Here is a 26,210-nt window from a genome sequence, read left to right as displayed (position 1 = left end):
GATGTTTCTGATGACTTTAAAAGGACTTTTAAGATGTAGTTACAGGGACTTTAGCTTTGAAATGAGACCAACTTAATAGATTCTAAATGCATCAGGTGACGTATTTAAACAGAGTGGTTTTCTTGTATCAACTGTCTGAAGAAGTCTTATATTGAGGAGACGAAAAGCGCTTAACTACTGATTAAAACTGTGTCCGTATGTGTTTGAGGTGTCAGTTGCTGTTTGTATTCAGCTTTGTTTGTGTTGCTTTTTGTCCTTGGATTATTGAGAGTTTTCGTGTATGGTTACTGATAGTTCTATGAACACACTCAAACCTACTTTGGGATTGAATTCTACTATTCATATTGACGGCATGGATGTCAGCAACCTGACTTTGTTAATAAATGCTGTGAACAAAAGACTGGATACGTTGTTATCTCGTATGGATGTTTTTTCGAAACTGACATTAGGGTTGTGCTGACAGAAAGGAGGTAACCAGGTCAATGAACAAATTAACATTAATCAAGCTACCAGAAGTAGCGGCACTGGAGTGCATGGTTCAACAGGAAAGGGGACCAGCGAAAGTGTAAAAGGAAACAACATTATTTTACCTGGACTTAGTACAACTTGTAACACCTTGAATTCTACACCCTCAGAGCATATTGGGCTTCTGGACATAAATGCTTGGCTAAGCAAACCACCAACCTTCAACAACAATGCACAGAACAATGTCAGGGAGCAACTGGCTGGAGGGAATGTAGCACTTGTTTCATTATTAAAAAACTTGGATAAAAAATCGCTGAAAGCCAAAAAGTTACAACTTGAAATACACTATTTTGAGGAATGCCAAAGAGAATGTGTTGTACCGAAGGGACTCAGTTCGTGGCAGTAGCCGTCGGGTTTGGAAGCAGGTATACCATTTTTTCATGATTTATTAGACCTATTTAATAGACATGGCTTTGAGCTAATGGAGTTGATGGGAAAACACTACAAGTTTACCATTGACAACTTAACAAGGGACATTTCTAGTATAGATCAGGAAGTTAAAGTGCACCCTGATTTTTCTAGATACCAATTCAAATATAAAAGGGTATTTTCTTCCATTGAACAACAGATTATGAAAAACACAGAAATTAAATTGAAAAAGTTAAAGAGAGATATAAATGACTATAAAAATGGTACAGCCTACCCCAAACCACCATCTTCTCAGGCAAGGAAATTCTCTGACCATACAGGGGCTTATTCTCTTGAACAAGAAAGAGTAAGCCAAACTGTTAACACCCAACAAGCCGTACCAGATAATTGTTCTGATAATTATGCTAACATCAATCTTGTTGATGAAGAGGGGCAGGAAGAGTGTAACAACTTTTCTCAAAATCAAGTTAACTGTTTTGAAAACAGAAACTTAAGGAACACACAAGAACAGCACCATTTTTCCAACAACGGCCAGAATCATCAGCCGAAATACAACACGAGAGCGAAAGGAGGCAGGAAAGAGGAGAATAAATTGAACAGACATTAGTTAAACTCTCCATTTTATTCAACAAAAGAGGGGACTTTAAAATATATAATTACTCTGAATATGACATAGACCCCAAACTTTATGAACTTTTTAGTAGGGGTTTAACTTTTGTGCCTGACTACCATTTCAAACTACCAGAAACCTTGATTGACCTCAAGCTTTATACTCATAAACTTAACATTAACTTAATTTTTGGTGAGAATGGACAAACAAGTGACAATTTAAGAGCATCTAGTACATTTAATCCACCAATAAACCCATTGTTAGGATTATTTGAACAGCTATGTGAATTTGATTTTAGACATTTACAAGGAAACAACAGGAATGTGAGATTGAACAACATTGATGTCAGTGAAACTGAAGCTTTGAATTTTATTAAAAGTCTACCCATTCGGTTATTAAAACTGGATAAGGGAGGAGGACTGGTCGTTATGGACATTTGTGATTACAACCTAAGGATGGACTTTGTTTTAGACAGTGGCATTTATTGTGAATCTAGTATTAATGATATGAATGGTGCCTATAAGAAAGTACACTGTTTTTTCAATGATTTGTTCATAGATGGCCTGATAGACATAGACACACTAAACTATTTGTCCACGCCTTGCCCAAAAATACCCACATTATTTGGGTTACCAAAGTTACACAAAGACCAACAGAATCCACCTATGAGGGCTTTAGTTAACTCTCGGGGTTCTATTACTTATGCTAGAGCAAAATATGTGGACTCAATTTTGAAAAAGTATGTTGCAAAGGAAAATCAAGTGTGCAGAGACTCATGGTCTTTTTTGAGTTCAGTTAACAACTTTGAATATGATAAGAATGTTATGTTTCTGACAGTAGATGTTGTTGACCTGTATTTCTCCATCCCTCATGAGGAAGGCACTGAATTAGTAGTAGAAAGACTGTTGGCACATAGTGCCAGTAACAGGCAGATAAGACTCTTCCAGGAAATTAGGGATGTCATTTTGCAGAATAATTCTGTTACCTTTAACAACACTGTATATAAACAGTTGGTGGGGGTGGCAATGGGTTCACCATGTGGGGGGAGCTATGCCAACTTGGTTTTAGCCAGCTTGGAAAAAAAGACCATTTTTAGGAGTGAAGAATGGGCAGAGTGAATAAAAATGTATACGAGGTTTCTCGATGACATTTTTATTATGTTCAAAAGCACTGAACCTAAGGCCCTAAAATTCATTGAATATCTGAACAACAATACAAGGTTCTTCAAGTTCACCCACACATTCCATGAAAACACAATTGTTTATTTAGACATTGAGTTAAAGAAAAATACTGAACAACAATGTTATGTAGGTAGAATACACCATAAATCTACCTACTCAAACACTATGTTACATTATAGGAGTTGTCATCCATCTTACCAAAAAAGATCTGTGCTAAAAGGACAAATTGTCCGAACAGCACAAATGATAACGGATGACTACACCTTCATTGAGGAATGTGAGACACTTAAACAGATGTTCTTAAGGAGGGTTTACTCAAATGGATTGGTCTTTGATATACTTGAATAAGTCCAACACAAAAGGAGAGTAGGGTTTTATAAACCATTACTCAGCTCTAGCAACATAACATTTCCTGCAGGAAAGGGTGACACAGACACAGTAACCAATCATTTAACTCAGGATGAAATACTGGAAACGAGAGTTACTGTCAGGGTACTCTCTAGCTGTTTTATTAATTCCTTTAATTTACAATCAAAAGAAATTGAGTTTATTTTGAAAAGATATTGGAACATTTTTTTGACACAACAAGAAATTTAAGATAAATTAGGAGATTTTCCATCCTTTGTATATAGAAAAGGTAAGCATTTAAAACAGATCTTGGAATCAGAACCCCTGATAGTGAGTAGAATGGAAGGTACATATAAGTGTGAGAGTTGCAACTATTGTAAATACATTGCAACAGGAACACATTTTGAAATTGGAACAAATAAAGTAAAAGCAAAGGGTAGATTCAACTGTAATTCCAAGTTTCTTGCCTACCTTGCTACCTGTGCAGTCTGTCCAGCATTTTATGTTGGAAAGACTGACAGGAAATTGAAAGACAGAATGTACAAGCACACATATCACATTAGGAAGAAAAACCTTACAAACACTCTAGCTAGACACTGTCCAGAACAGCCAGCTCATAACTTTCTTTTTAGAGTAATTAGTCAGGTTCCTGTGAGTGCAAAAGGGGGCCTCCACCATTTACTTTTGGAAAAACAAGAGCTCCTTTGGCAACTCAGTTTGAATTCATATAACCCACCTGGGTTAAATGAGGTGACCTCTATTGCATGTATTTTAAAACTGAGAAACTTAATTCGTTAAAAAACATTTTTAAACTGAGAAATTCAACTTTACAAAAAACACTTTTTAAACTTACATTTTGGTTGGGCTGTAATTTGTGTAAGAAATGTCTTCATTTTATCATTTTAGAATAACATTTAAGTTAGTGTGTGTTTACATAGTAACGAGATGATAAGCATTCGGTTTTGATGTTCGTTTAAAGTATATGTCTTTCATACTAGCATTTTTCTTTTATATGATGTTTCTGATTACTTTTAAAAGGACTTTTAAGATGTGGTTACAGGGACTTTAACTTTGAAATGAGACCAACTTAATTGATTCTAAATGCATCAGGTGACACTAATTTAAACAGAGTGGTTTTCTCTTATCAGCTGTCTGAAGAAGTCTTATATTGAGGAGATGAAAAGCGCTTAACTACTGATTAAAACTGTGTTCATATGTGTTTGAGGTGTCAGTTGCCATTTGTATTCCACTTTGCTTTGCGTTGTTTTTTGTCCTTGGATTATATCTAGAAGGAAAGAATGTGTTCCCTTGATAAAATCTCTTAAAAAAAAGTTAACATCAAAGCACAAATTCTCTTTCCCTCCAGGATAAAAATATTTTTTCCAGAAGGTATGAAGATCTTTAGTTCTTTGTCAGAGACTTTGGACTTTATTCACAAGAAAAAATACTAACTGATATAGAGGACATGGAATGGTCTACACAGAATCTGAAAAGACATGCAACTAAGAACACTTGGACGTCAAAGAAAGTGCAAATAAAAATTTAAAAGACAAATAGGATTGTTATCAAATAGCTCTAAATACTTTCTTGCAGAACACTTTACTTAATGTTTCATTGGAATATATACACAAAGGAAATGTAAAGTGTCTTTATTTTATATAATATTTTATTGGAATACATATACAAAACAAAGGTCTTTATTTTGCATAGGCATAGGCATATATCTATGTATGTATACATGTATGTATGTGTGTATGTATATATATATATGTGTTTGTGTGTGTGTGTGTGTGTGTGTGTGTGTGTGTGTGTGTATGTGTATTTGTATGTATATATGTGTGTCTATATATATATATTTTTTTTTTTTTCTTTTTCTTCTTTCATACCATATGTTTACTCTAACTGGGGTGCAGTTAACTTCATTATATATTAATTTGGGATACAAAAGTCATGCTATCTTACTATTAATTCATGATTTCCAAAGTAAAGCATTCATGTGTGTTAGTGGTGGGGTAACACTTTAGAGTTTACTGTTTAGTCTGTTATGATTACACTGTATGAAATCTCCACAACAAAAGTGCCATTAGGAGATGGTTTATTTAAGATAGTTTTGTTTCCTCTTGACATTTTTGAAAGATGTTCATATCATGATTAATATATATGTCTTTACTTAACATCTGCATTTCTTAGTGTAATATATCAACATTCGGTGCTTTACCTTAACTAAATGTTCTAATTTTAATTCTTAACCTAATTTAGTTTAAGGGATGTAAATTATTGATTTATGGGGAAAAAAAATCTTACTTTCCCAACATTTTTAGAGAAGGGCTATTCATGTGTTTTTTTCACTTTGGAGGCTGCTTGTGCAATTTTTATGATTCTTTAGAATGGAGAAAACTTAGTTGTTTGAAATTCTTGCCAAAAATGCATTTGCTAAGCCTCTGTGATTGTTTCTTCACATGCACGAGCATCTGTAGGGCAGTAGCAGCAAGCTAGAGAAGCTGGAAGCAAGAATACAGTGAGCGATGATATCACATGACCTTTGAACTTATGCATGACTCAGATACCAGGAAGTAAAGCTGAAAATGAAACTAAAAGAAAAAGTAACTGTTTTTTTTGGTTGTTTTTTTTTTTTTCTTTTATGCATCTAAAGGTATGGAATCACTTTAAATATGTATTTTTAACAAGCAAGGACTTTAATGGATTGATTATTGTACTAGTCTAATGAAGACAATTGCATTTTAATGCTACTGTATGTCTGTTGCTTTGAAACACTGAAGTCTGCCAGGATACCATTCTTTGCTTTGATAGCATGCCCTAAATGATAATATATTAATATTTGACTACTTAAACAACCAATTTTTTTTAATATTCTGAATGCAAAGATATATATAGGATTGAGTCTACTTTTCCTTCTGCTGCTTTCATGCTTAAGCAACTTTAATCTGTATTAGGTGTTCTCATTGATGTAGATTTAAAGCAATATAATCAGACTCAGTTGCAATGATAGTTATGATACTATGATTCAAATCTTTGTATGACCACATACAGTGTAGGAATGGATTGTTAAAATGTTCTAGGTAACTCTGTTCTGTTCAATTAGTGTTAATAGACCAACATATGGTTCCCCCCTTTCTTTTCTGTATTGCTATAGTTATAAACACAAGAGACTGTAATATAGGTATAAAATATATAGGTATTAGAAGCTTATGCCGATAAAGCAACTAGGTTAATTGTTGAAACTGACTCCTTATTTTCCAGTACCTAGTAGTGGTTTACACAATATTACATATGAATCCACTGTGATTGCCTGATGGACTTTTTATGTTCATATTTGTTTGAGTTACCTTAGAAATGCTTTACTGTTTATATATACTAGATTTAAAGCAGAAGCTATGTATGTATGGTTTTGGTGTGTGAGATGGTGTTAAATGGTGGTTTAGTTAATTTATTAACTACACCTGGAACTTTAGGTTCCATGTATGTATGTTTTCTTAGTTATTGGTTTCAGAATTTGTTTCTAAAGATTTTTGACTCATCCATGATACATAACTTCATGAATTACTTAAAGTCATTATACTTGGAAGATATTATTGATGCTCTAAATATAACTTTAACAAATGATGATATACAAATGCTTATCATTAAATATTAATGGCTTAAATAACAATGTCAAAAGAGCTGGTTTAATTAAATTCATTAAAATGCACAGAGCTGAGATAATCTTCTTGCAGGAAACCCACTTGCTGGAGAAGGATTTGCAAAAATTATCATTTTACGGTTTTACAGATCTCACGGATTCCTGCTTTAGAGCCAAAAGGAGATGTACTCTTATACTATGGAATAATACTTACACACTACCTAAAATTTTAAACACCTTTTCAGATAAAGATGGAATGTTAAGCTTAGTAGTGCTAAAAGTTAATAAGAAATACTTCACAATGTTAAACTCATATTGGATTCCTGGTCTATGAACTAAATATGTAAAGAAATACTTGGATCTCATAACTTTACATGCAATGGGAGAACTTATTCTGGTGGGAGATTTCAACTGCTTGTCATCAGATGAAGACACCTCTAAAAATAGTAAGGTTAAACTAACAACACAAGCTAAAAAGGTAAACAGCTTTATAGCCTCGATGAATTTTAGAGACATACATAATTTAAGAGTTCAAAATTCACTTCAGTACACTCATTATTCTTTCTGATTTGGTGCACAAACTAATATTGATAAGATTTTTGTGTCTAACACTCTTTACTCTAAAATAAGTGATGTTGCAATACAGTCATGTCCACTCTCTGACCACAATGCCCTTTTGTTCAGCTTGACTGTGAAAAAAAGATGATATGATAATTTTTTCAAAGAATTCCAGCCTATGTTACTAAGGTAAAAGGATTTAAGGAGTGGTTATTAAAAAAAATAAATGCATTTATGGAAAACAACAATAATGGTGAAGTAACAGATATCATACTTTAGGATGCATTAAAAGTTCACATCTTTAGTGGAGTTAAAGCTTGGTATTTTCAAAGGCGACAGGAATGGGACAAGGAACTTTCTGATTTACAAGCCAAAATAGATAAGTTAAAACTAAATCTAAAATCAAATGATAAAGCATTACTTACTGAAATTTCTAAGCTAAACCACAAATATTTAGAAATATTGAATCATAAGGTTGTTACAAGCTTAGAAAAGATTAAACTACAGTCCTATTCAGTAAACCCCAGACATTTACATAAACTAACTATCAGATCCAAACAAATTAATAAACAAAATCACATTAATGAAATTAAATACAAGAATAATAACACAGTAAAAAGAACAACTGATTTAGGAGGTATATTAGAAGCCTTTAGAAATCATTATCGGTCAATCAGTGACATGCAATCACCACTAGAGTCAGACGATGTAATAGATGCATTTCTACAAGAAAATATCAAGACTAAACTATCAAATCTATAAAATAGTACCCTAAATAAACACATAACCTTAGCAGAAGTGAAAGAACAAGTTAAAAATATGAAGGATAATAAAGCCCCAGGGTTAGATGGGACAATCCCAGAAATATATAAAATTCTTCCAGAGCACACAATAAAGTTATTATTAAACACATTCTCCATGGTTAAACAAGACTTAATTTTCCCTCCCTCGTGGAAGCAAATAATTTCCCCCATTCTGAAACAAGGTAAGGACCCCAAACTATGTGCATCCTATGGGTCCATATCATTGTTAAATATTGATTATAAAATGTTCATGTCTATCCTGGCCAAAAGACTAAAGAATATATTACCCAATCTAATACACTCTGATCAAACTGGCTTTATCTTACATAGAAAAGTGCACGGCAATATTATTAAGCTACTATCTCTAACAGACATTGGAAACAAAACCAAGAAACAATTAACTATTATTAGTCTGGATATTGATAAGGCATTTGATTCCCTTAGTTAGTCATACTTACAAAAAAACTTTAAAGAATTTAACATTACTTCAGATTTCACTAAACTGATATAAAATATTTATAGTGATTCTAAAGCATTTGTTAAGATTGGTTCATGTCTATCATCCCAAGTAAAAATTGATAAGGGAACTAGACAAGGTTGCCCTCTATCCCCATTATTTTTTGCTTTATCAGTGGAACCTTTTGCTTTATTTATTAGCGATAACCCAAATATCAAAGGATTTCAAGTTAATGAGGGTTACTGTCCAAAAGTTCAGCTTTTTGCTGACGATATTCTACTAACATCCAGTGACATAGAAGGCTCTTTACAACATATCATGAATGCCATAACTATTTGGAAAAATCTCAAGGCTCAAGTTTGATCAAAATAAAACCAAAACACTTTTAATCAATAAGAAAATAAATAGCAATTTGCAAAAATACAATACATTCAACTGGGAAAACGATAAGATAGATTATCTAGGAATAAGTTGTTGTTGTTGTGTCTTTCGGCTTTTCCCGGATAGGGGTCGCCACAGCGGAACTCCAGTCCGCTAATGATTGGCAGTTGATTTTTACGTGCTGAGTTGCCTGCCCTAATGCACAACCTTCAACGAAGGTACACCCATTCACGCATGTCTCCACGCAGAAGACGCTCTAGCTGAGAGTCAAACCGGTCAGTGTCTTACTGTGAGGCGACAACGCAACCACAGCACCACCACCGAGGATATTATCTAGGAATAAGTATTAAGAATAAATGGAATGAGACTATTAAATTTAACTTCACTAAACTGGTAGCTATAATCAGTGACTTGACTAAAAAGTGGAACAAAATGTTTTTCACCATGGAAGACAGACTTACATTAATAAAAATTATTATTTTGCTCAAGATTTTATTTTACATACAATCGTTGATTTTACCTCCTCCTAAGAAATTATTTAAACAATTAGATTCCCCATTACTAACTTTTCTATGGTTCCCAAAGAAACCAAGAATAGCCTATAAATGGCATGTTAGAGCCTGAGACAGTAATGGGATTGGCTTTCCCATCATAGAATTATATTCCAAATCTGTTATTATTAACATAATATTACACTGGATTTCATCCAGAGACACCTCTAGCTGGAAACAACTACATGAAATACATATAACTTCCTCTGAGAACTCAGAAACCCAGTTTAAGGAAACCTTCTGAATTAAAAAATATTTTGAATACTCCATGAATATTGCTTATATAATAAGAAATTTAGCCACTTCTCACATGATATAAACCAAATATTTTATATTTTCATAAATATAATCGACAACAATTTTAGTCTAAGAAACACCTTTTTCATTACATTTCCCATAGCTTATACACCATATTGCCTAAGTACCTTCAATATCAATAAGATGCGGAATCTTAAAGAGAATAATCTAAAGTTTTGGCACCAGTTTATAGACAATAAGAACATCCAACCAATGAACTTTCTCTTAGCCAGATATAATGTCTGTCAAGATAATTAGATCTGTATTCAATCTTTAAGACAGTTTGTTGAAAATAAAGTGAGAGTGTCAATAAATCTGGAAACTGATATTATGCCAAGATTGATACAACTATTCATATGGTGCAGTTCGATGAACATTGAACATAAATTAAGCATATCAACTGTATATAAAATCCTACGAGAAGACTTGATTACTTTTGACCAAGCTTTTTGGAATTATTCCATAAAGATTAATGGTGAACCTTGATCTAACGATAATAAGAAACAGTTATTAAATTCAATAAAAAACACTTCATCATCTTTATATTGGAGACTATATACCTGGAGATTTATTTATAAAAGCTTTTACACTCCACACAGAATTGACCTTATAACCAAGAGTAATGAAAGCAAATGCTGGAGGTGTGGTGATATTCTTGAAGCCAACTGGGTTCATATGTTCATCATATGTAGAACTCTCACACAATACTGGAGTTATTTTAGACATTCCGCAAAAGCCCTGTGGTCTGATAACTGTCAAATTACTAGCTCTTTGATATTATTCAATGTCCCTACCCGAAGTGTAATTCCTAGACATCAGTTACCTGTTCTTTGGCTAATAGGTTCATAGGTTCATAGGTTGGTACTAGGCTATCAGCCCGAAGGCATTTATAAGCCTAGCCATAATGTGTTGGCTTTCGATGCCCCCTTGGATTAGTTCCCTGTGCCTCTGTCCAGCAGAGCCACTGAAGTGATCCTCGAGGTAAACTTTCTGTTTCCCATCTACTCGTCAAGGTTTCTTTTAAAGAGCATTAGCGAGGAGCTCTGCCTAATGTAGATTGGGATTTTGTTCCAAAGCTTGGGAAGGCTCTGGGACAGGAATCTATCTCTCCAGCACATCCTATTTATTGTTGTGGTGATTTTTAGATCTCTAGAGCATGTGGTTCGAGGGGATAAGGTTTTCTTTAGGTGGAGCATGTCCATCAATTCTGGGTTGGACATGGCCTTGTATGTCAGGTAGAGATCACCTCTGAATAGGCAGTATGCAACCAAGTACAACTGGAGTTTCTTCAGTTGAGCTGCATGGGGCATCTGTTTGAGGCCAGTGATCCTCTTGGTGAGGTACTTCTGTGGTATTTCCAGCTGTTGCAGGTGACTTGTAAGGTACATCCCAAATGGGGCATTGTACTCTATGATGGGTCTGATGAGTGATGAGTAGAGGGGCACAATGACCTCTTTTGATCTGGATATGAACCCTTTTGTGATTTGGTTGGCCATGTAGAAGGATTTTTTAACCACTTTGGCAATGTGATTATCAAAGGGGAGATTACTATCTACCTGGGTCCCCAGATCCCTTATTATGTCTTCTGTATTTAGGGGACTACCACCTATGTGGTAGTTTGTTGGTACCTTGTTTTTTCCAAAGGGGATGACTATGCACTTTTTGGCAATTAGCTTGAGGCCATGATTTTGACACCAGGTATCTGTCTCAGTGAGACCCTTTTGGAGGATGTCTGTGTCAGCTGGAGAGTCAATTATAGCCCCTAGTTTGCAGTCATCTGTGAACTTGGTCAGCCATAGTCCTCCTGTGCTTGCCTGTACCTCTGAGAAGTATATGCCAAACAGGAGGGGTCCTAGGACTGAGCCCTGGGGAATGCCACTTGTAACCGATTTAGAGTCAGACTTAGCTCCCGCAAATCTCACCATGTGGGTTCTGTCCATGAGCCAGTTGGCAACCCATCCTGTGACGTAGGGGTTTATGTTCAGGCTGGTGTGCTTGTCTATAATACCAGAATGGGGAATGGTGTCAAAGGCCTTAGCAAGGTCTAGGTAGGCTGTGTGTGCCATCTTTCCCTCATCTATAGCCTTGGTAACTGTCTCAAAGAAGTCCACCAGGTTTAGGAGCCATGATCTGCCCTTAACAAAGTAAAACTGGGTAGGGTTCAGTGTTTGGAGGTTCCCAATGTCTCTGTTAATGAGTTCCATGATGATGTGCTTGATAGCCTTGCAGACCAAGCTAGTCAGGCTTATAGGGCGATAGTACCCAGGGTCTGTTGTGGCACCACCTTTGTGGAGCGGAATAACCATTGCTGCGCGCCACTCTATAGGTATGTAGCCTGTGAAGAGGCTGAGTTTGAACAGTGTATTTAGGTGAGGGGTTCATTCATCTTTGAGCTCGTGTAGGATGCAGCCTGGGACACCGTCCGATCCCATTGATGCTGTGTTTTTGGCTTTGGAGAGGGCTGTTTTAACCTGAGTGTGTGTGATTTCAGGGACTCTAGATTCTTCTGGTATGGTTATGGGCCCTTTTGGGGGTGAGAGGGGGGTGAAGTTTGTGCTGAACCTGTCTGCCAGGATGTTGGCGATATCAGTCGGTTCAGTGTATTTTGTGCCATTCTGCACTAACTCAGAGCAGATCTGAGCATTGCCACTTAGATTCTTGACATAGCTAAAGAATGACTTGTGGTTATCTTTGGAGTCCTTGGCAATTTTTCTTTCAAAGCTCGCCTGGGATGATTTTATGAGGGATCATAATTTCTTGCTGATACTGATCAGGGATGTCTTCCTTTCTTGGGATTTTACTCTTTTTTGTACTAGTTTCCTCCTTCTATTGTATAGCTTGTTTATGGTAGGAGTCCACCAGACTGGTTTCCTTTTCTTGGAGGAGTGAGTCTTGGTTTTGCTTGGGATGGCACGATCCATGCATTCTTGTAATTGTCTGTAGAATGCATTAGTAAAGGATTTTGAACCTTGGACAGTGTTATCCTTCAGCATGGGGGTTTTGAAACTTTCCACCTCGGTCTTAAGTAAAGTGAAGTTTGCTTTTGAAAAGTTTTTCACGGTGGTTTTCTTGTCTGGGAGTGGGGGGCGGAATATGGATATCCAAAGTGATTTGTTTATGGTCAGATCTAACTAGCGAGGGGTTGACCTCTGGTGTGGAACACCGGTCGCCCATATTGGTGATGACCAGGTCCAATATGTTGTCATCTCTGGTGGGAGTGTTGACCAGTTGAACCAGGGCATTTGAGTTTATAAATTGTATGAAAAGTTGGGCAAGGGAGTTAGTACTTGAGAAGTTCTCCCAGTTAATGTTTGGGTAATTAAATTCACCCAATAGTAGGGTGTTTGTTAGGACCTTTATGTTTCCCCATGTTTCCAGAAACATGGAATGGGGGTCCTGGAACATGGTAGGTGATCTGTAGCAAGCTACAATTTGAATTGCAGTTTTGCTCATTGTTAGTTGCATGTGGATGATCTCTGAAGCATCGTGCTGTGCCACTACCCTGGAGGTGTGGGTATCCTTGATGAATATGGGTACACCCCCGCCTTTTGTATTTTGGTTTGTGTTCTGTGGCCGAAATGTATGGTATGAGTTGTAGTCTGGTAGTGCTGGGGTGCTGTCTGGAGCCTTAAACCAGGTTTCTGTTACTGCACATATATCGATTTTTCCATACTGAGGAGTGCCTTGAGTGCATGCATTTTGAGGTTTAGACTTCTGGCATTGAGTAGCATTACCCTCAGTTTTTTGTTAGTTGTGCTATTTATGGCAGTGGGTTTGTCTTTTGAGCCTTGCCTAAAAAGGCACTATGGGGGTGGCAAGAGCCTTGGCCAGTATTCAAAAGCCTAAGGGTGATAGGTGCAAGCCATCCCTAGCAAAGCAGAGTGGCTTGTCGAGCATGTCATCCCAGATGGACAGACACTGGATCCCCTTTGAATGACACTAGAAATTAAGCCAATTGTTGAAATCAAGAATTTTTTTCTTTATATCATCGTATCATTCTTGGTGAGCACAGGATGTCACTCAGGGTCAGGGTCATACTGGCCTGGGCTACGTGATCAGAGAGCTCTTCCATGTCTCTCTTCATGTAGTCCAGGGTGGTATGGCTCAGGTCATTCACACCAACATTGACAATGACAGAGTCATATTTGTACTTGTTCTGGAGTGACCTGAGTGCTTGTGTTATGTGGCAGATTCTGGCACCCGACAGGTAGCTAACAGTAACCTTCTCCTTATTCAGCCTAGTGAGTGGGATGTCAGTGTGCCTTACTATAGAGTAACCTATTACTAGTATGTTGGGTATGTTATTTTGCCTTAAGGTCTGTGATTGCATGGCACACTGGTTTTGTGAAGTATGTGTTTCATGGTTTGTGTTGGGGGGGGTGGAGGTTGCTTGGATGTTTGCTTTGGAGGTCTCTGTTGGTTTTTCAGATTTTTATTTAGAGCCTCCGAGTATGTTTTCATGTATTTATGTGTGTTTTTTTGCCGGTGCTGGTTTAATTGGTCTGTGTAAGACTGGTGGTGTGATGCAATTATTTCCCTTCTCCTCTTGACTGTCTGATCCAGTCTTGGGTTGAGAGAGCTTAGCCTCTAGTTTGGCTGTATAACTGCATTTCCCGCATGTATTAGTGTTTGGTGGTAGGAGGAGGGGGTTGTCTGTGTACATGAGGCAGTTGTAACATTGCCTCAAAATTCCCAGATTCACCAGTTGGACTGGAGAGTACACCTGAAACTGCCCTTTGGACATGCCTGGATAGGTACAGTGAACTGTTTTACTGGATGGCTGGTAATAATAATTACATTGAACTGGAAAAAAAACAAGATCGTATGCTTACTGAGTTTATTTTAATGGCAAAATCTGTATGTAAAAAAGAAATGCAAACTATTTATCAGAGATCCTTAAATGTAACACACAAAAGACTAGCTTGCCAAAAATTTGAGAGATTGTTAGATAAATATTGATTACCTTTCTTGGATAAAACAAATGTATATCATGGATGTTTGTATATAGTGTAAATAGTTATTATGTTTTATATTGTTTATTTTTAATACTTTATGTCCATGTTTATTAACAACATTTAATAAAAATGTTTTGGAAAATAAATACTCAGCTAACAGAATGCCACTAATATCCATAGTAATGCATCAGCATTGCCAGTGTTTTAAATAAAAAATATTTAAAGAATTTAGTGAACTAGCTTCAAACTGATGTCTTATTGGAGTGCTTTAATAAAACTCTGAAGTCTATGCTAAACAAGGTCATAGGGCAGAGTAGTAAGAAATGAGATCAGCTATTTCTCTACCTCCTATTTGATTTAACAGAGGTACCCCAAACTTCGAGAAGATTGTCCCAAGCTTTGATGAGCATAGCTAAGAAGACTTAAAAAGAGAAGCAACACATCCTTTAAAACTGTAATCGCACATAAAGACTAGTAACCTATAGTCAGCAAGCATATGCACCTGACAAAGTACTTCAGAGGGTGTATGCCAGAATTGTTAGAACGTTTAAAATAGGGGAAAAGTGGTGTTAGTCCACTCTTCTGGCAAAAATTCTTACCAGTGTGGAAAGAACCATTTGTGGAGAAAGAGAACGTGAACAAAGTGAACTTCTGCAAAAAACATACTGGAAAGAGAAGACCAGCATATATACATATATGTATGTATGTATGTATATATATATATATATATATAGATATATATATACATATATATATGTATGGATGTATGCATATATATATATATATATATATATATATATATATATATATAGATATATATATATATATATATATATATATATATATATATATATATATATATATATTTATGGGACCCGGACACTTGCGCGAATTTAAATTTCACCGATATTCCTTTACTCCACTGTAGTGCGACCTTGGAGTGAGAATATTTAAGTAGGGGGGGTGTGGGGGGCACATTTATTAAGTGGTTTTGTTTTTTTTTTTCATAGTTTAACAGAAGCGCTTTTTCGATTAAAGCGCTTTCGTTAAACTGTGATCGGTATATATGTATTCGGACATTTGCTTTTTCGAGCAAGTGTCCTAGATCCATATATATATATATATATATATATATATATATATATATATATATATATATTTTTTTTTTTTTTAATTATTATTTTATTTTACATTTGTTATCCGAGCTAGTCTAACTGGATATATGTCCATTTTCAGTAGAGGCCCGGGGAGATAAGCTCCGCTAAAAAGATAATATTAAAATGAGTACACTCAAATTTTAGGCTAAAAGGCAATTTTACATAGGCGTATGGTAATTTTACTTACATATACAAACAAAAGACATGATTCTAACAGTAGTAGTCTTGCAAAGGATGTTTGTGATCTGCAGAGGTGCATGAGAAGGAGTAAGAAAAAAGCAAACAAACTTTAGGTCACTTACAGATCATTATTGTTGAGGCTAAAGATGTGAGAAGAGAGTACAGTTGACAACAGGAAGCAGTGAATTATTAGTCTGGATAAGTACATGGGCATAGCCAATGAGTTTTAAGGTATTGTTTGAGTCGCTTTTTGAAGAGTTGTGTCGAAGTGAGGGATGTAAGTTCAGTAGGAAGAAGGTTCCAGGCTTTCCCCACTGTATTTGAGAACAGTGAATCTCCTGACTTATTATTGGATTTGTGCATAGATACTAGTAGCTTGTTTGCTGAGTGTAGAGTAGTAAGATTTTTGTAGGGAATGATGAGGCTAGTGAGAGCTGGGGTATTACTAGGATGATAGAGGGACTTGTGGGTGATAGTAAGTTGATGTAATAGAAGTTGATTGGGTAGCTCCAGCCATCCTAGCTGTTTAAGGTTATGACAATGGAGGGTTCTAGAAGGGGAGCTAGTGACAAATCTGGCAATGCTGTTGTAGGCAGTTGCCAGTTTGTTGAGGTTATTTTTGGATAGATTAGTATAGATGGGTGAGGCATAGAGGAGGGTGGAAATGAGATGGGTTTGGGCGATAGTAGTTATGGCTAGAGGAGTAAGGAAGAGTTTAATTTTTTAAAAATTGCCAAGTTTTCTGTTAACTGCTTTTATAGTTTTGTTAATGTGAGTGTCAAAGTTAAGGTTGTGGTCAATGGTTATTCCTAAGAGTTTAGTTGTTGGGTCAGGTGATATGACAGTGCCATTATTAGATGTAACTGTGAATTCTGTTGTGGAAGATTTTTGTTAGGAGTAAAGAGCAGTAATTTAGTTTTTTTGGGATTCAGGAGAAAGCAGCAATGTTGGAACCAGTTTTCAACAATATTAAACACACTTTGGGTGAGGGATTGGAGTTCAGATGAGGTAGTGGCAGAACATAATAAAGTAGAGTCATCAGCATATTGTATGCAGGTTGCTTGAGGAATTGCTGTAATAAGATCATTGATGAAAATTGAGAATAGAAGAGGGCCTAGAATAGAGTCTTGAGGGACACCAAGGGAAATAGGGAGATGCTTATAGGTTCATAGGTTAGTACTAGGCTATCGGTCCTAGGGCCTATGCAAACCTACCCATAACAATTCCCTGGATATTTCTTCCCACAATATTTACTTCTCGGGCCCCTGAAATAAATTGCCTCTGCAAGACTCAAACTCAAGACCATGTACATTATAGTCACAGTAGTTAACCACTAAGCCATCATAGCAATAAAGTGAGGTTGTGTCTCCTTGAGGACACTTTACAAATCTGGCTTGTTTCGCCTTACATTGTGCCTCGGGGGATTAGTTTTTCCCCTATGTCAGGAAGATATGTTCTCTCACGCACTGGTATGATTCGATCCATCAACATCTGCCTCCCAGTCTGCTAGGATTACAGGCATACGCCACACGCACGGCACAAAGGAAACACGCCCAACGTGGGGCACGAACCCACGACCCTGTGATTAAGAGTCTCATGCTCTACTGACTGAGCTAGCTGGGCAACTAAAACAATTTCATAGGTTATTACTAGGCTAACTACCCTTGTAGACCATTTTAAGCCTAGCCAATTACTCCCTGTGAGAATCCAACCCTGCACCTTTTGCTGGTAAGGTAAACACCTTAACCATTATGCCAGCCTTCCAGATAGAAGCTTGGAAAGAATATTTACCCAGAGCACAGCCTGCTGCCTATTGTCTAGGTAGGACTTGAAAAATTGTAATGCCAGTGTGTCTAGTGAGAAGGATTCAAGTATATTTAAAAGAAGCTGATGATTAACCATATCAAAGGCTTTTGAAAGGTCAAGAAAGAGTGCAGAGGATAAAGTATTATTATTACAGTATTTGTTGATGCAGTCAGTGAAGGATAGGAGGGCAGTGGCAGTGCTATGGAATGGCCTAAAACCATGCCGGCAGTCAGCAAGTAAGTTGTTTTGGAATAGGTGATTAAGAAGTTGGTGGTGGATACATTTTTCCATGATTTTTGCTAAAGGAGAAAGTAAGGCTATTGGGCGAAAGTTTGACAGTTCAGTTGAGTTGCCGCCTTTGTGAAGTGGGATAATATGGGAGGTTTTCCAGAGGGATGGTATAGGTCCTTCCTTAATGGTTCTATTTATTAGGATAGAGATTGGCTAGGCTAGAACCTTTGCTGCTAAATGCAGATATTCTGCTGGGAGACCATCAGCGGAGGGAGTGCATGGCTTAAGTTTTTGAAGAAGGGAGCAGATGAGGGATGTAGGAACTGGTTGTAAATGGAATGCAGGAGCTAAGGTATTAGTGTTGGGCGGTACATTTGTGTAGGCAGGAGGTAGGGAGTTAGCTAGAGATTGGATGGCATCAGTAAATAAGGTATTAAAGGCATCTACTATATGCTTGGGATTGTCGCTAGGGGTTTGTGATGGGGTAGGTGTTTTAGAGTGGCCTAGACGTAAAAGTCTATTAATACCTGACCAGAACTTTTGTGCTTTGTGTTGGTGAGATTGTTGGAGGTGAAATTAAAAGTTTTTTTTTATCGAGAAGTATTGATTTTTTAGTGGCATTTCTTAGCTGTCTAAATATCTGATGGTCTATAAAGTTTTTTGTAGTTCTCCATTTAAACCAGCTTTTATTTCTTGTTAGGATCTTTTGCCTAGTCTCTTTAGTGAGTCAATGTGCAGGTTTATTCCTAATTCTAATAGAGCGAGTAGCGGCATGATAGTCCAGTATTTGTAAGAATTTGGAGTTAAAGTAGGACATTGCTTCCTTGAGTCGGAGATATTTTAGGGGTGACCAGTCACATGCCTCAAGTTCTGTTTGGAAGTTTTCTGGGTTAAAATTTCTGTTGGACCTAAACATTTTGCAACTGGTAGGTTTGGGAATATTGATCTTATGTCTGATGATATAAGTGAGTGAGTGGTCACTAATGTCATCAGGAAGGATTTGTGCTTTATATATGAGGGGGTGACTGTTTCTTAGGATCCAATCTAAGGTGCTTTCTTTGTTATTAGGTTTATTGATCCTGGTAGGGGTGGTGATGATTTTGGAGAAGCCATATAGGTTTACATGGGAAGTTGGCTTGGTAGAGGCACAGCTATTGCAGTCTTTATTGAAGTCGACCCAACACTATGGTTTCTTGAGGGTAGTAAGTAGAGAGCCAGCTAAGAATATTTTCAAGGGAGTTGATGTTATTACCAGGGGGAAGGTAAGAGCATATAATATAGACACCTTTGGAAATATTGAGCTGAAGTTTTGTGATAAGAATTTCAGTGTTCCCTAATGAAGGTAATTGTACATTAAATGGAGTTAGTTGCAGGCCAGATTTATATAATATTGCCACCCCACCATCCTTTTTGGTTTTGCGGTCTGCCCTCAAAATATTATAACCAGGTGGGGTTATTTCATTGTCCTGGGTAACAGGTTTAAGCCAGGTTTCTGTTAGACATAGGATATCAAAAGAGTGTACGTCTAAGAGAGTGTGAAGTTGGGCAAGTTTATTGTTTAAGCTCTGTATATTAAGGTGAGCTATAGAGAGAGAATTGAGAGTCCTAAAGGGGTTATTAGAGGTGGAGGGATTGGATGCATGGGGGCAGGTGATGGTGTTATTGTTTGGCCCAGGGTTGGGATGGATGTCTCCATGCAGAAGGGGATGTTGTTTGAGTCTATGTGAGAGCTTTAGAAATGTCTGGAGTAGATTTGGTGATTTTCTATGATGGGGGTAAGTAATATGGGCTAGTCTATAATACTTTGAGAGTAAGTAATTGGATGTATCTGTTATGCCTACATGATTTTGGGAGGCTACGTGGGTAAGTGGGCAAGTTTGCTTGTAGGGATAGAGAAATTCAGAGTAGGTGAAGTTTTCATAAGTGGTTAGTATATATGCTACAGACAAAAAAGTTAGGAGAACATAAATGAGCAATGGCTTTACCTGTTTAGACATAGGTGTACTTGGCATTGTGAGGGGGGATTATACGTTAGTTGGAGGTGGAAGGGATTGAGAAAGAGGAGGGTTGGAGAGAAGTACTACCTGCTGAGATAGTGCTATAACTAGTAACAATATGTAATTGTCTAGTAGTAATCTAGTATGGCAACGAGCAATAGAATATGATTGGTTGTTTAGGTGGGGGTGTGGCAGTAGAGGTATAAGTGTAGAAGTAGTGGGGGTGGGTGGGATTAGAGGGTAGGGTAGGGGAGTGGAGTGAGCCCGCAGGGCAAACAGAGAGGGTAGAGACAAGTAGTAAGGTAAGAAGGCAGGTAGTGAGGAAAAACAATCAGAGATATTGGAAGGTTAGTTCAAAGTAAGGTATACAAGAAGGTCAGGGACTTTTAAGTGTTGAGAAGGGAAACAAGATAAGAGTAATTACAGAGAGAAAAGGGGGGATAAAGGTGGTATCAGAGGGAAGGAAAATAAACTTGATATAAGGGCTTGTTTTCTAAGAACAAAGTAACTGGTAGGTAGTGTTCTTATACTGCCCTCTACTGGTAACTCCTTGTAACACCGATAGTTATATCACAAGGGGAGATTGAGCAAGTTGTAGGGGAAGAAGAAGAAAAAAATGAAGAGCGGGGGGGGGGAGTTTAGAGGGTAGACTAATGGAGGGTATAGGGGATAGAGAGTGGGAGACTATGACTGCTGGTATTTCTGATAGGGAGCGCTCCCTAAAACAAATAGAAACAGGAATTAGTTGTAGTAAATGAGGAGCCGGTTTGACATACTTTTTTAACTACTATTCCAGCTTCCCTGGTCAATACAGAACAGGGAAGGCAGTGGTCCTCTTCCTGCGCTGGGATGAGGTAGCAGAATTTGAAGAAGAAGTCAGGTATTTCTCTGGGTCTTGGGCAGCCCGAAGAACACAGTAGCTGGGGTGGTTTACACTGGCAGGAAGGGTACAAGCTTAAGGAGAAATGTTGAGGGAAAAAAATGTTAAAAGATACATAATGCAGAGACAGGCAAAAACTTCCAGCAGTCTTACAAAAATCTAATAAACATAATAAAAGCAAACAAGCTAAAAAAATAAGAAATAAAAAATAGCGAGCATAACACTGGAATATCTAAACGCTGTCTTTTTCTGTTCAATAGAGCAATCTAATGTACTTAGGTATAGACGCTGGCCTTTACAATTAAAAGTGACACTCAGAATAAACATTTTACTGATAATGTAATACTAATCATGGCTTAAGAAACGATAAAAAGCATATACCGCTAACTAGGGACCAGTAAGCAGTGCCCAAGCTAGAAAAATAAGCAGAAATGTTGCGAAGCATTATTTAGTGCCGCCCATTCAGTAGCGGTAACAACACTGCAATGTATCCTGAGGGTTATCGAGATATTTGTTTCGCTAATTCCAAATGAAACAATAGCTATGGTGACTGGTTTGCCTTTGTAGTGCCTGCGAGCCTTAACTCAATTTAAATTAAAGGGCAAATTAAAGGCACTCCAGCTACACTAGAAAAACACGAACAGCTAGACAGATGCTAGCAAGACATAGATAGGTAGCTGGTAACCAACATAATCAGGTTTAGGTACATAACCCGTTCTGCACTCCTGCTACACTAAAAGCACGTGAACAACTCAACTGATGCTAGCGAGAGACATAGAAAAGTAACTGGTAACCCAAATACGGGTTTTAGGTGCTAAAAAGGTCAGAAACATGGACAACCCTCAGAATAAGTACAAACGTTAACTCATCTAACACTTTACACAGATAATCCTTGACTCAATTAAGCAATAGGCAGAACAACAACTACTATAGTTGATAGATGCAGCCCAACTACAACAGTATACATTCACAAAAGCAGAAAGAATCAGAAGCAACAGTTTGACTTAAAATAAAAATACAATAAATGAAAGGCATATGTTCCTAAGAGTTTACACCAATATAACAGTAATGAATACAAAAAAGAAAACTTACTACAAACGCTACCACCAGGGATACACAGCAGATGGGAGTGGGGCTAGGGATATAAATATGGTGCCCTGAGGGAGAGGATGGATATATAAGTTTAGGAACATTTATATATATATATATATATATATATATATATATATATATATATATATGTATATATAAATATATATATATATATATATATATATATATATATATATATATATATATATATAAAGAGAGAGAGAGATACACACACACACACACACACACACACACACACACACACACACACACTCATATACACTTATTGCACATATGTATGTGTGTGTGTGTGTATATATATATATATATATATATATATATATATATATATATATATATATATATGTTCATAAGTTCAAAGGTAGTTACTAGGCTATTGGCCCTAGGGCCTATATAGTCCTAGCCAAAAAGGTACCCTGGCTTTCGCTACCCAAGAAAATTATTTTCCTGTGCCCCAATCAAGCAGAGCCACAGAGGTGATCCCCAGGGTGAATTTCCTATTTCCCATCCAATCATCAAGCTTTTTCTTGAAGAGTGCTAATGAGGAGCTTTGTTTGATATAGATAGGTAGTTTGTTCCAGAGAATGGGAAGTCTCTGGAAAATGAATCTATCCCTGCAGCATGTTCTGTTTATTGCAGTGACAAGGTTTAGGTCCCTAGAGCATGTAGCTCAGAGGGATTGGGATTTCTTTAAGTGGAGCATGTCCAACAGCTGTGAGTTTGACATAGCTTTGTATGTTAGGCAGAGATAACTTCTGAGTAGGCGATATGCGACGGAGTAAACCTGGAGTTTTTTGAGATGGTCTACATAGGGCATCTGTTTGAGGCTGGTAATCCTCTGTGAGTTATTCTGTGATCTTTCCAGTTGTTGTAGATGTCTTGTGAGGTACATACCAAAAGGGGTGTTGTACTCTATAATGGGTCTAATGAGTGATGAGTAGAGGGGAACAATGACCTCTTTTTTCCTGGATGAGAAACCTTTTGTGATGAGGTGTGCCACATAGAAGGATTTCCTGACTACTGTGGCAATGTGATTATCAAAGGAAAGAATACTATCCACCCGTGTCCCAAGATCTCTTATCACACTTTCGGTGTTAAATGGACTACCACCTATGTGGTAGGTCATGGGTACAGAGTTTTTACCAAAGGGGATGACAATGCACTTTTTCTCATTGAGCTTGAGGCCATGGCTTTGACACCAGGCATCTGTCTCCGTGAGGCCCTTTTGTAGGATGTCCACATCGTTAGGAGTTTTGATTATGGCTACTAGTTTACAGTCATCTGCAAACTTCATTAGCCAAAGACCTTCTGTGTTAGTCTGTACTTCAGAAAAGTAGATACCAAACAGGAGAGAAACCAGGACTGAACCCTGTGGTGCTCCACTTGTCACTGGTCTGATGTCGGATTTGGAGTCAGCTACTTTCACAGAGTGGGTTCTGTCAGTGTTCCAGTTGGCAACCCATCTTGTGACATAGGGATATATACCTAGTTTAGTGAGTTTATCTATAATTCCAGAGTGGGGGATGGTGTCAAAAGCCTTGCCGAGATCTAGATAGGCTGTGTGAACCACCTTATCCTCATCCACGGCTTTGGTGACTATTTCAAAAAAGTCTATCAGGTTTAGGATACATGATCTGCCTTTTACAAACCCGAACTGGGTGGGGTCCAGAGTTTGGAGATTACCACTGTCTTTGTGTATAAGATCCAAAATGATACGTTCCATGGCCTTGTAGACCAGGCTAGTTAGGCTAATGGAACGGTAATTCCCAGGGTCAGTGGTGGCTCCCCCTTTGTTGGGTGGGATGATCGTCACTGTGCACCATTCAGTGGGCACAAAGCCTGAGGTGAGGCTATGATTGAACATGATGCTTAGGTGGGGTGCCAGTTCATTCTGCAGTTCATGTAGAACGCAACCTGGGATGTTGTCAGGTCCCATGGATGCTGTATTCTTGGCTTTGGAGAGTGTGGTTTTTACCTCTGCAGTTGTGATTACAGGAACTTTGCATTCTTCCAGTATAGAGATGGGCCCTTTAGGGGGTGAGATGGGGATAAAGTTAGCACTGAACCTATCTGCCAGGATTTTGGCAATATCAGTTGGTTCTGTATATTTAGTGCCATTGTGCTGTAACTCAGAGTAGACCTGAGTGTTGCCATTGAGATTCTTGACATAGCTGTACAATGCTTTGTGGTTGTCTTTAGAATCAGTGGTGATTTTGTTTTAGTAACTAGGTTTGGAGGATTTTATGAGGGATCTCAGCTTCATACTGAGGCTGACCAGGGAGTTCCTCTTATCATGGGATTTTACTCTTTTTTGCAACAGTTTTTTTTCTTCTGTTGTAGAGTTTGTTTATGGCAGGGGACCACCAGATTGGCTTCCTTTTTTTGGAGGATAGCATCTTGGTTCTGTTAGGGATAGCATAATCCATGCACTCATGTAAGTGCTTATAAAGTGCATTTGTGTAGGATTCAGCAGTCGTACCTCTATTGTCTGTCTGCATGGGTGTCGTCAAGTTTGCCACTTCTGTCTTAAGAAGCATGAAGTTGGCTTTGGAGAAATTTTTTGCAGTGGTTTCCCTAATGGGGGTTGTGGGCAGGATGTGGATGTCTAGGGTGATTAGCTTGTGGTCAGATCTGACCAATGAGGAATTGACATCTGGTGTGGAACCCCTGTCACCCATGTTGGTAATGACCAGGTCTAGGATATTGCTGCCCCTGTTGGGAGTGTGAATAAGTTGATCTAAGGCATAGGAATTTATGAATTCCAGAAATCATTGAGCAAAAGAGTTGGTACATGAGTAGTTTTCACAGTTAATGGTGGGGTAGTTGAAATCTCCCATTATTAGGGTGTTGGGTTGCACCCTAATATTTTCCAGTGTATCAAGAAATGAAGTGTGAGAATCCTGAGGTATGGTGGGGGGACTGTAGCAAGTTACAATTTGGATTGCTGTCTTTCCCAGAGTTAGTTGCACTTCGATAATCTCGGATGCATTATGTTGAGCAACTTAGCCTGGAGGTGTGGATATTCTTAATATGGATACGCCTCCACCTTTAGTGTTTTGATCCAGGTTAGGTGGCGAAAAGTGTGGTATGAATTATAGCCTAGTAATCCAGGGGTGCTCTCTGGAGCCTTGAACCAGGTCTTTGTCACTGCAAAGATGTTGATGTTCTACATTTTAAGGAGTGCCTTGAATTAATGCATTTTGAGGTTTAGACTTCTAGCATTGAGTAGCATTACCCTCAGATTGTGCTTGCTTGTACCTGTTAATGTGGTGAATTTGTCATTTGAACCTTGCCTAAAAAAGGCACTATAGGGGGTGGCAAAAACCTTAACCAGTATCTGGAATCCCAAGGGTGACAGGTGCAGGCCATCTCTGGCAAAGCATCATGGTCGTTCGATCATGTCATCCCAGGCAGACAGATACTAGATCTCCTTAGAATGACACCAGAGGCTTAGCCAATTGTTGAAGTCAATCATTTTGTCCTTGTACTGTGGTATCATTCTGGGTGATGGCAGGATGCTACTCAGGGCTAGGGTCATACCTGCCTTGACTACAAGATCAGAGAGCTCCTCCATGTCTCTTTTCATGTAGTCCAGGGAGGTATGTCTCAGGTCATTCACACCAACATGGACAATGACAGAGTCATATTTGTACTTGTGAAATGACCTGAGTGCGTGCATTATGTGGTGGATCCTGGCACCTGACAGGCAGCTGACAGTATCTTTCTCCTTGTTTAGCCTGGTGAGTGGAACATCAGTGTGCCTGACTATAGAGTCACCTATGACTAGATTGTTGGGTATGTTGTTATGCTGTATTGGCTATGGTTGAGTGGCACACTGAGTTTGTGGGCTATGTGTCACTTGGGTTGTGTTGGGGGGTGGAGCTTGCTTGCGTTTCTGCTTTGGAGGTCTCTTTTGCTTGAGCAGATTTTTATTGAGAGCCTCCGGTGTGTGTTTCATGTTTCTATGTGTGTATTTTGGTGGTGTAGGTTTTGAGGGACTATGTGATGAGTGTGGTGTGGTGCAAGTGTTTACCTTCTCCTCTTGACTGTCTAGTCCAGTCTTGGGTGAAGAGAGCTTTGCTTCCAGTTTGGCTATATTAGTGCATCTCTCACAGGTTGTAGTGTTGGGTAGTAGGAGGAGAGGGTTGTCTGTGTACATGAGGCAATTGTT

The 26,210-nt window shown here is 37.9% G+C and overlaps 1 protein-coding gene and 1 non-coding gene across 3 annotated transcripts in view; one reads left to right on the top strand and one right to left on the bottom strand.

The window, feature by feature from the left end:
- DLGAP1 (DLG associated protein 1) overlaps positions 1-26,210 on the top strand; it is a 5,750,587-nt gene that overhangs the window by 3,099,809 nt on the left and 2,624,568 nt on the right. The window lies entirely within an intron of this gene.
- TRNAK-CUU lies at positions 17,563-17,635 on the bottom strand. The gene has a single exon. It is a non-coding gene; the product is annotated as a tRNA-Lys (tRNA).

Source organism: Protopterus annectens, chromosome 3.part0 (assembly GCF_019279795.1).
Source record: "Protopterus annectens isolate FY-2018-M chromosome 3.part0, PAN1.0, whole genome shotgun sequence".
NCBI classification, from domain to species: domain Eukaryota; kingdom Metazoa; phylum Chordata; order Ceratodontiformes; family Protopteridae; genus Protopterus; species Protopterus annectens.
The sequence above is the reverse complement of the archived record's forward strand: the minus strand, read 5'-3'. Positions and strand labels throughout refer to the sequence as shown.